Below are 9,166 nucleotides of genomic sequence, written 5' to 3' on the forward strand. Positions count from 1 at the left end.
TCTTCAAATCTTGATCTCCCACTAAATCTAATGTATTTACAATTAAATAACAATGACAAGTAGGGGATACATTTTTAGGGGGTGGGAACGGGCTATAAACCAAGCCCACTTTTATTACATATGACATTCATATCGGGCCATAAACCAGGCCCATTAATAAAACCAACAACAATAAAGACAAAATGTAAATTCCTAACATACACCTACAAAATTGGTCATGGCAATCGATCATCCTTATCCAATAACATTTAATTCAAAATTAATTTATTGGATAACATGCTGTGGCAATTCAAATTTAAACAAGATAAAATCATATTTTATATATAAAATCACATTTCACATATAAAATCATATTTTATCTCCATATCAAATAAAATCATATTTTATCTATAAAATCCAATTTTACAAATAAAATCATATTTTATCTAATATATCATAAGATCATATCTTATCATCAATTGTACCAAAATAATTGATTTCAAAATTCAATTTACGGATAAAATATTAAAATTTTCCAAAAATTCAAATTTATCCAAAATCAATTTTAAAATTTACGGACTCGAACAATTCGATCCGAAATCTCGTGAACCAATCAAAAACAATTTTTGACCGGACCAAAAATAAAATTTTAAATATTAAAATTAATAAAAATATTAAAAATTAATTTTTCCCGCGGGCCACCCGGGACACTCCCGGGTTGGCCCGCACCCGGGGCGCGGGCCGGGGGCAGCCCGGCTGCCCCCTTAGGGCAGCGCCTGGCGCCGCCCCTGGGCGGCGCCGTGCGCTGCCCTGGGCGGCCGAGCGCCGCCCTGCGCAGCGCCACGCGCCGCCCCTGGGCAGCGCCGAGCGCTGCCCTGCGCAGCGCCCAGCGCTGCGCTGCCCTGGGCGGCGCCGTGCGCCGCCCTGGGCGGCGACGGTCGCCGCCTTGGGTGGCGCCGTGCGCCCCCTTTGGGCGGCGCCGTGCGCCGCCCGGGGCAGCAACAATTGCTGCCCCACCGGGCAGCGATCCAATCGCTGCCCGGGTTTTGCCCCGAAAAAATTTTTTTATTTAAAATATTTATTTTGTTTCAAAAACCGAGACTCAAAAATTTTGTACAATTGATTAATTCAATCGATTGATCTGAGCAACCTGGCTCTGATACCACTGTTGGAAAACTGGCGAGTTCCCAGACCAATTACGATTGATACCCGGTGCAGCGGAAGTTTAAAAATTTTTCATGGAACGTTTCCATGGTATGGGTATCAACCGTTCATCGATTGAATTACGTGTGTGTAAAATTTAAATAACAATTAAATAAATTTTACCTCAAATCTCGCAACGAGATTAATGGACACCAACAGAACAATTCTGCTCTTGTTGTCTCTCCCTGGAACCGATGAACGCCTTCAATCAGGTCCACGAACAGAGGTTTAATCCCTCTGATAGATTGCACTAGAAAATCTATCAGAAGTTTTCTGCGAAGAGAATACACGAATTTGATTCGTTATTCCTGACCGCGATTCAAAATCACAGACCGGAATTTTCTCGGGCAGAGCAAAGGGAGGGGACGGCCGATCGGTTTTGAGAGGGTCTAGGGTTTTCGAAATTTTCTCTCAAAATTTATGACCTGTTGTGTGTAATTTCTGTACTTAAATAACTTATTTATAATGCAGGCCACTAACACCTTAGGGCCCATTAGTCATAAGCTGGGGCCCGACAAGCAAAGCCCGCTCGTTCAGAAATTAATATAAAATTCATCGTGACTCCGATTGATGAAACGATTTCACCAATGTGCACAGAAACCATTTCTGCACGTTTTAAAGTCAAAATAAATTTTCCTGAATCCGAATTCAGTGGTTTCCAAAAATGTCCATCCCTATGTCATTTTAGGAAACCCTACTCCCTTACTCTTAATTAAGAAGTCCAACTCCTTAGTTCATTAAATTTAACTCTTTAAATTTAACTATCTCAACGGGGATTAAAACTCCATTACACTGTGTGACCCTCAATGGTTCAGGGATACAGCTAGCCGTGGGCTCACAACTCCTTGTGACTCGGAACAACACTTTCCGACTTGCCCAACGAATCATGGTAAAGCGCCTAGCAACATCGCCCCATGATTCCCTAGGTATCACTGATAGTGCCTACAAGAACCAGTAGATTTTGGTTAGCGTACAGTACGGTCCCTTCATCCATATATCCCGATCGAATCAACAACCATTGGTATATCGAGAGTCGCTCAAGATTCGATAACTATGCAATGCATCTTGAAGATCAAATTAGTGACATCGCATGTGCTACTAAGAAACCATTTCTTAAATCACATCAAGTACTCTGGCCAGAGATTTGTCACACTAATATCTCCTCAGATCGCATAGGATATCCACACTCGCAAGTATGTGGTGAATCCTTGACAACAATGCATTGACTCCTATATGTGTCGTAACTGTACCCAATCTCGACACCTGATGACCCCCTCAGAGTCGGTAAACGAGTCAAAGCACAGTACTAGCATATAGAGTCTCCATGATGTTTCAAGTCGTAAGGACTAATGGTGTACAACCAAAACCGCGGACTTTATCCACTCGATAAGTGATAACCACTTGGAAAGTCCGGATAGGGTAGTTCGACTATTCATCCTATGAATATCCATTTGCATGCTTCGAACATCTCCATGTTCCCTACCAATGAAACGTGGTACTCCGCATCGCAAATGCTAGTCTCAAACTCGAGCGATCCTTATCCTTATTATCGGACGGCTCAATCGACTAGGAACGGTTTTAGAATATACAGTGACTATAAGATGTATTTCATGATAGACATCTCCATGTTCTACCACATCTTACCATACACTATAGTATATTCAAGGTCTTTATCAAAACAACAATAGTATATCACAATATAACAATATGAAGTAATATAAAGTCATTGCCATAAAAGTGTAAATAATATTAAACAAAAGATTGTTTATACAAAGAGTCATCAAAGCCCATAGCCACACAGTTGGCTCACTGGGCACCCACTCTTACATGCATATCCCATGAAGATGCAATCTACAGTCTTAAGTCTAATCTTCACTTGTTTTGATTTTGGTATTTCTACTTTCGTCAAACACCCCCACACTTTCAAGTATTTGTATGAGGGCTTATGTCATTTTCACAATTCGTAAGGAGTTTCATTCTTTTTTTTATGTGGAATTTTGTTAAGAATATGATTTGCCAAACGTATTGCTTCCCCCCACAAGTTTTGGGGTAGTCCAGAACTTATTAGCATGGCATTCATCATTTCTTTCAGAGTACGGTTTTTCCTTTCCGCAACACCATTATATTGTGGTGAATAAGGAGCAGTTGTTTGATGAATAATGCCAGATTCATTGCAAAATTCTTCAAACGGAGCAACATATACACCTCCTCTATCACTTCGAATTTTCATGATTCGTTTGCCTAATTGATTTTCAACTTCATTTTTATAGGTCTTAAATGTTTCAAGAGCTTCATCTTTGCTTCTTAAAAGAAACACATAACAAAATCTTGTGCAATCATCTATGAATGTAATAAATTACTTTTTACCACCTCTAGTTTGTACAAACTTTAAATCACACACATCGGTGTGAATTAGTTCTAGAGGTATTGTACTTCTTTTCACAGTGTGAAAAAGTACTTTTGCGGACTTCGAGTCTTTTGTGTCTGAAATCCAATTTGCATCACAATATCCTTCAAGTACAGAAGGATATGTTGCATAATGTAATCCATAGTCCATTGAATACTTTAAGTATTTATTAGTTGTAAAGCTATGAACTCCGATTCCATAGTTGAACGAGCTATACATGTTTGCTTAGAGGATTTCCACGACACAGCTCCTCCACCGATGGTAAATACATATCCACTTGTGGACTTCGAGTCTTTTGTGTCTGAAATCCAATTTGCATCACAATATCCTTCAAGTACAGAAGGATATGTTGCATAATGTAATCCATAGTCCATTGAATACTTTAAGTATTTAAATACTCTTTCCAATGCTTTCCAATGATCATGACTAGGATTACTTGTAAATCTACTCAATTTATTTATTGAGTATGCAATAATCAGGACGAGTACAATTTGTAATATACATTAGACTCCCAATTATCCTTGCATATTGTTGTTGAGATACGGGTTCACCTCGATTTTTGGATAAATGTAAACTTAAATCCACGGGTGATTTTAACGGTGTAACATCATACGCGTTGAATTTCCTAAGTACTTTCTCAATATAATGAGATTGTGTTAGGATAATTCCTTCAGGCGCTTTTACAATCTTAATTCCTAAGATAACGTCTGTTTTTCCCATATCTTTCATATCAAAATGTTTTGTCAATATTTTCTTAGTTTTCATGATGATATCATGATTACTACCCATTATGAGCATGTCGTCTACATATAGACAAACAATTACATACGAGTCATGTGTGCCTTTTATATAAACACATTTATCACACTCATTAATCTTGAATCCATTTGACATCATTGTTTTGTCAAATTTTTCATGCCATTGTTTAGGAGCTTGTTTTAGCCCATACAATGATTTAATTAGTCGACACACTTTTCTTTCTTGACCGGGAGCAATGAATCCTTCAAGTTGTGCCATATATATTTCTTCCTCTAACTCACCATTTAAAAATGCCGTTTTTACATCCATTTGATGTATTTTGAGATTATTTAAAGAAGCTATTGCTATAAGTACTCGAATAGACGTTATTCTCGTAACAGGTGAATATGTGTCGAAGAAATCCAACCCTTCTTTTTGTCTAAATCCTTTGGCCACCAACCTTGCTTTGTATTTTTCCTCCGTTCATCAGCTTTGTATTTCCTTTTTAAGATCCATTTGCATCCTAAAGGTTTGCTTCCCGATGGGAGATCTACTAACTCCCAAGTATGATTTTGCATGATGGAATTTATTATACTGTTTATGGCCTCTTTCCAAAGCGGAGCGTCAGGACTAGATATCGCTTCGCTTAAGGTCCTTGGATCATTTTCTATAGCATAACTAAGAAAATCAGGACCAAAAGTTTTAGCTATCTTAGCTCTCTTACTACGCCTTGGTTCTTCACTTTCATGAGTTTCCTTATTAGCGGATTCATGAACTCTTTTGGAAGAGCTTTTTCCTTCTTTACAAGGAAATACGTTCTCAAAAAATGCAGCATTCCTTGACTCAATAATCGTATTCTCATGTATATCAGGAATTACTGACTTGTGTACTAGGAATCTATATGCACTTCTGTTGTTTGCATATCCAATGAAGATGCAATCTACAGTCTTAGGTCAAATCTTCACTTGTTTTGGCTTTGGTATTTCTAATTTTGCCAAACACCCCCACACTTTCAAGTATTTGTATGAGGGCTTATGTCCTTTCCACAATTCGTAAGGAGTTTCATTCTTTTTTTATGTGAAATTTTGTTAAGAATATGATTTGCCGAAAGTATTGCTTCCCCCCACAAGTTTTGGGGTAGTCCAGAACTTTTTAGCATGACATTCATCATTTCTTTCAGAGTACGATTTTTTCTTTCCGCAACACCATTATATTGTGGTGAATAAGGAGCAGTTGTTTGATGAATAATGCCAGATTCATTGCAAAATTCTTCAAACGGAGCAACATATTCACCTCCTCTATCACTTCGAATTTTCATGATTCGTTTGCCTAATTGATTTTCAACTTCATTTTTATAGGTCTTTAATGCTTCAAGAGCTTTATCTTTGCTTCTTAAAAGAAACACATAACAAAATCTTGTGCAATCATCTATGAATGTAATAAAGTACTTTTTCCCACCTCTAGTTTGTACAAACTTTAAATCACACACATCGGTGTGAATTAGTCTAGAGGTATTGTACTTCTTTCCACAGTGTGAAAAAGTACTTTAGTTAATTTAGCTTCAACACATACTTCACATTTGTAGTTTGAATAAATCTTAGTCCTTGGAATAAGATTTAGTTTTCCACGTTTTCTCAAAGTGTTGAAGTTAACATGTCCTAATCTAGTATGCCATAAATTAGAACATTCAACCAAGTAATTCAAAGCATTAACTTTATTACTTTCAAGATCACGAAGTACAGTCATTACATTCTTCTTGAACAGTCCCTTTTCTATATATCCTTTTCCTAGGAACTGTCCATTTTTCATGATTACAACTTTTCCAGCTTCAAAAACTATTCTAAATCCGGCCTTAACAAGCCTAGAACCGGATACAAGATTCTTCCTTATGTCCAGAATATGAAGGACATCAATAAGAGTAAGATCTTTTCCCGAAGTCATCTTGATCACCACTTTTCCTAATCCAACGATCTTAGAAGTCGCATTGTTACCCATATAGAGCTCTCGTCCACTTATAAGAGTATAATTCGAGAATAGATCCTTGTCAGCACAGACATGTCGCGTCACTCCGGTATCGATAAACCATTCTTTGGGATGATCAACCATGTTAGCCTCGAAGATTACTGCTGACAGATCTATCTCAGACAAATCAATAGGCACAGATTTGTGTTGGACCATATTTTCCCGGTACTGATTGTCCTTCTTCGATAAGCGACAATCCTTGGCTTTGTGGTTCGTTTTCCCACAGTTCCAGCAGGTTCCTTTCCACTTCTTATTTTTCCCTTGCATCACATCTTTCCCAAACTTCTTCCTCTTTTTCATAGCGTTCGGCTCTACCAAGTTTTCCTTTGCTTCCATCGGCATCTTACAAGCTTTGATCTCTGCTTTGCGATTGTCTTCCTCAATTCGCAGCCTGACGATCAAGTCCTCGAGCCCCATTTCCTTGCGTTTGTGCTTCAAATAATTCTTGAACTCCTTCCATAAGGGTGGCAGTTTTTCGATTAAGGCAGCCACTTGAAAGGACTCACTGATCATCATCCCTTCAGCCATTATATCATGGAGGATGATTTGGAACTCTTGCACTTGGCTAATCACGTCTTGGCATCAACCATTTTGAACTCAAGAAACTTACCGACTACGAACTTCTTCGTGCCAGCATCCTCTGTCTTGTACTTTTTCTCTAAGGATTCCCATAGTTCCTTAGCAGTCTTGGTTGCAGAATATATACTATACAGCGTATTGTCCAACCCATTCAGTATGTAGTTTCGGCACAAGAAGTCGTTGTGACACCATGCATCGAAAGCAGACCTTGTTTGTGTGTCAGCATCCGGTGCCGGAACAGCAACAACTTTCTTCAAAAACCTTGCAAGATGAAGTGTTGTAAGGTAAAACAACATCTTCTGCTGCCATGTCTTGAAGTCTGTACCGGAGAACTTTTCAGGTATCTCGGCATGCGCATTTGAAGCAGCAGGGGCCGTGACAATAGCCGGTGTAACAGGCGGTGGCGTAACAGGGGGCGGTGGTGGGGGCGTAACAGAAGGCGGCGTGACTTTGGCAGAAGGATCAGTAGCCATCATACGAAATTTGTCTTAAACTTGTTATTGATCTTTCAACAGCATGCACGCAGCAACACAGTATATAGCGAGCCGAGAGTTTAACTCTCTATCTTTAAGACAAATTTGCCTGCCTAGGTGCTTACGGGTTGATCAAAGTGTCTTCCAAGATAGAACGCTATCTCCAACTTTGATTAGTAGCACTACAAAATCGAAGCACTACGAACACTTTCAAGTGTTTAAGAAACTCAAACTCGATATGAGTATGCAAGAGAAGAAAAGAGAATTCAGAAATGAGTGAGTTGGAATGAATGCATATGGTGTCTATTTATAAACGTTGAAAAGATGTATCAGACAGCCGCACCTCTTCCCTGCATGCATGGATGAAGAGACGCAATGCTTTGGACGAAAAAGACGCACTGGTTCAGACCCAAAAGTCGCGTCCGTTCACAAGAAAAGATGCACTGATTCGGGCTGAATGGTTGCACTGTTTCGGAAACAAAAATAAAATATTGAATTAATTTTTGTCCAAAAAAGTTATATCATGTCAAAGCCCAGCCCAGCCCATGCCCGTGTCCATGCCGAGCCGAGCCGAGCTGACCGGCCGGTCAAACGAACGGCGGCAGCGCGCGCGCATGTGGCTAATAGTTCGAACCTAGCCTAGACTAGGTCCGCTCCCCTTAACAAACATGGGTACCCCTTGGGCCCCAACCCCTTGTCTCATCTTAGGCCTTATATAGTGTCATCCTTTCCCACATTTTACCAATGTGGGACAATGAGTATTAATCTCATTCATACCAATTTTCCCAACACTTGTCCAAACAAAATTTCCAACAATCCCCCACATGAATGTGATTTATGCGAATATGTATGCATATGCTAAAACAGAGTTTCTTGCGAAAAATTATTGCATGGGGAGAGGTAGCTTGCGGCTTTGAACCTTCCTTAGTAAAATACTATCGGATTTACTAGGCTGCCTAGTGAACTTGATGTCTTGAACTATTCAGCTGTTGATGTAAACCAAGACAACATTATTCACACAATAATTTTTTCTCACACTTTATTTGTTCTCACAGTTTTGTCCATTTTGGCCTTGGACAACATCTTGGATTCTTAAGTGTTTCATTGAAGCGGCCCGTCTTCACACTTAAATAGGTGACCTCCTATTATATGAGTATCCTGTCATACTTTATTTCTTATAGAAATATAGGAATCATTAAAATTTTGTTTAAAACTTAACCTCACTACTTGCACAGGTTGCACTTTTATCCTAGGAATGAGAATAGAACAAAGTTCTAAGTGCATGCGAACATTCATAACTTGATTTTCCCATTGAACCAAGATCTTGGGATCTCGAATCTACAAGGTTGGGTTTCCGCTATGAATATTCTTTAATTTTGTTGGTTTTAATCCCATTTCTCTTGATAAGAAGTTTACTTGATCTCTCCCTAAACCTTTTGTCAACGGATCCGCTAAGTTATCTTTTGATTTTACATAATCAACTGCGATAACACCATTTGAGATCAACTGCCTAATGGTATTATGTCTTCAACTTATGTGTCTTGACTTACCATTATGCATACTACTTTGTGTCCTACCTATAGCCGACTGCTTATCGCAATGTATCATTATTGCTGGCACTGGTTTCGTCCAACACGGAATATCTTTTAGGAAATTACGAAGCCATTCCGCTTTTTCTCCCGCTTTGTCTAAAGCTATGAACTCTGATTCCATATTTGAACGAGCTATACATGTTTGCTTAGAGAATTTCCACGACACAGCTCCT

This window comes from Henckelia pumila, chromosome 4, assembly GCF_033568475.1.
Source record: "Henckelia pumila isolate YLH828 chromosome 4, ASM3356847v2, whole genome shotgun sequence".
Lineage (NCBI taxonomy): Eukaryota > Viridiplantae > Streptophyta > Magnoliopsida > Lamiales > Gesneriaceae > Henckelia > Henckelia pumila.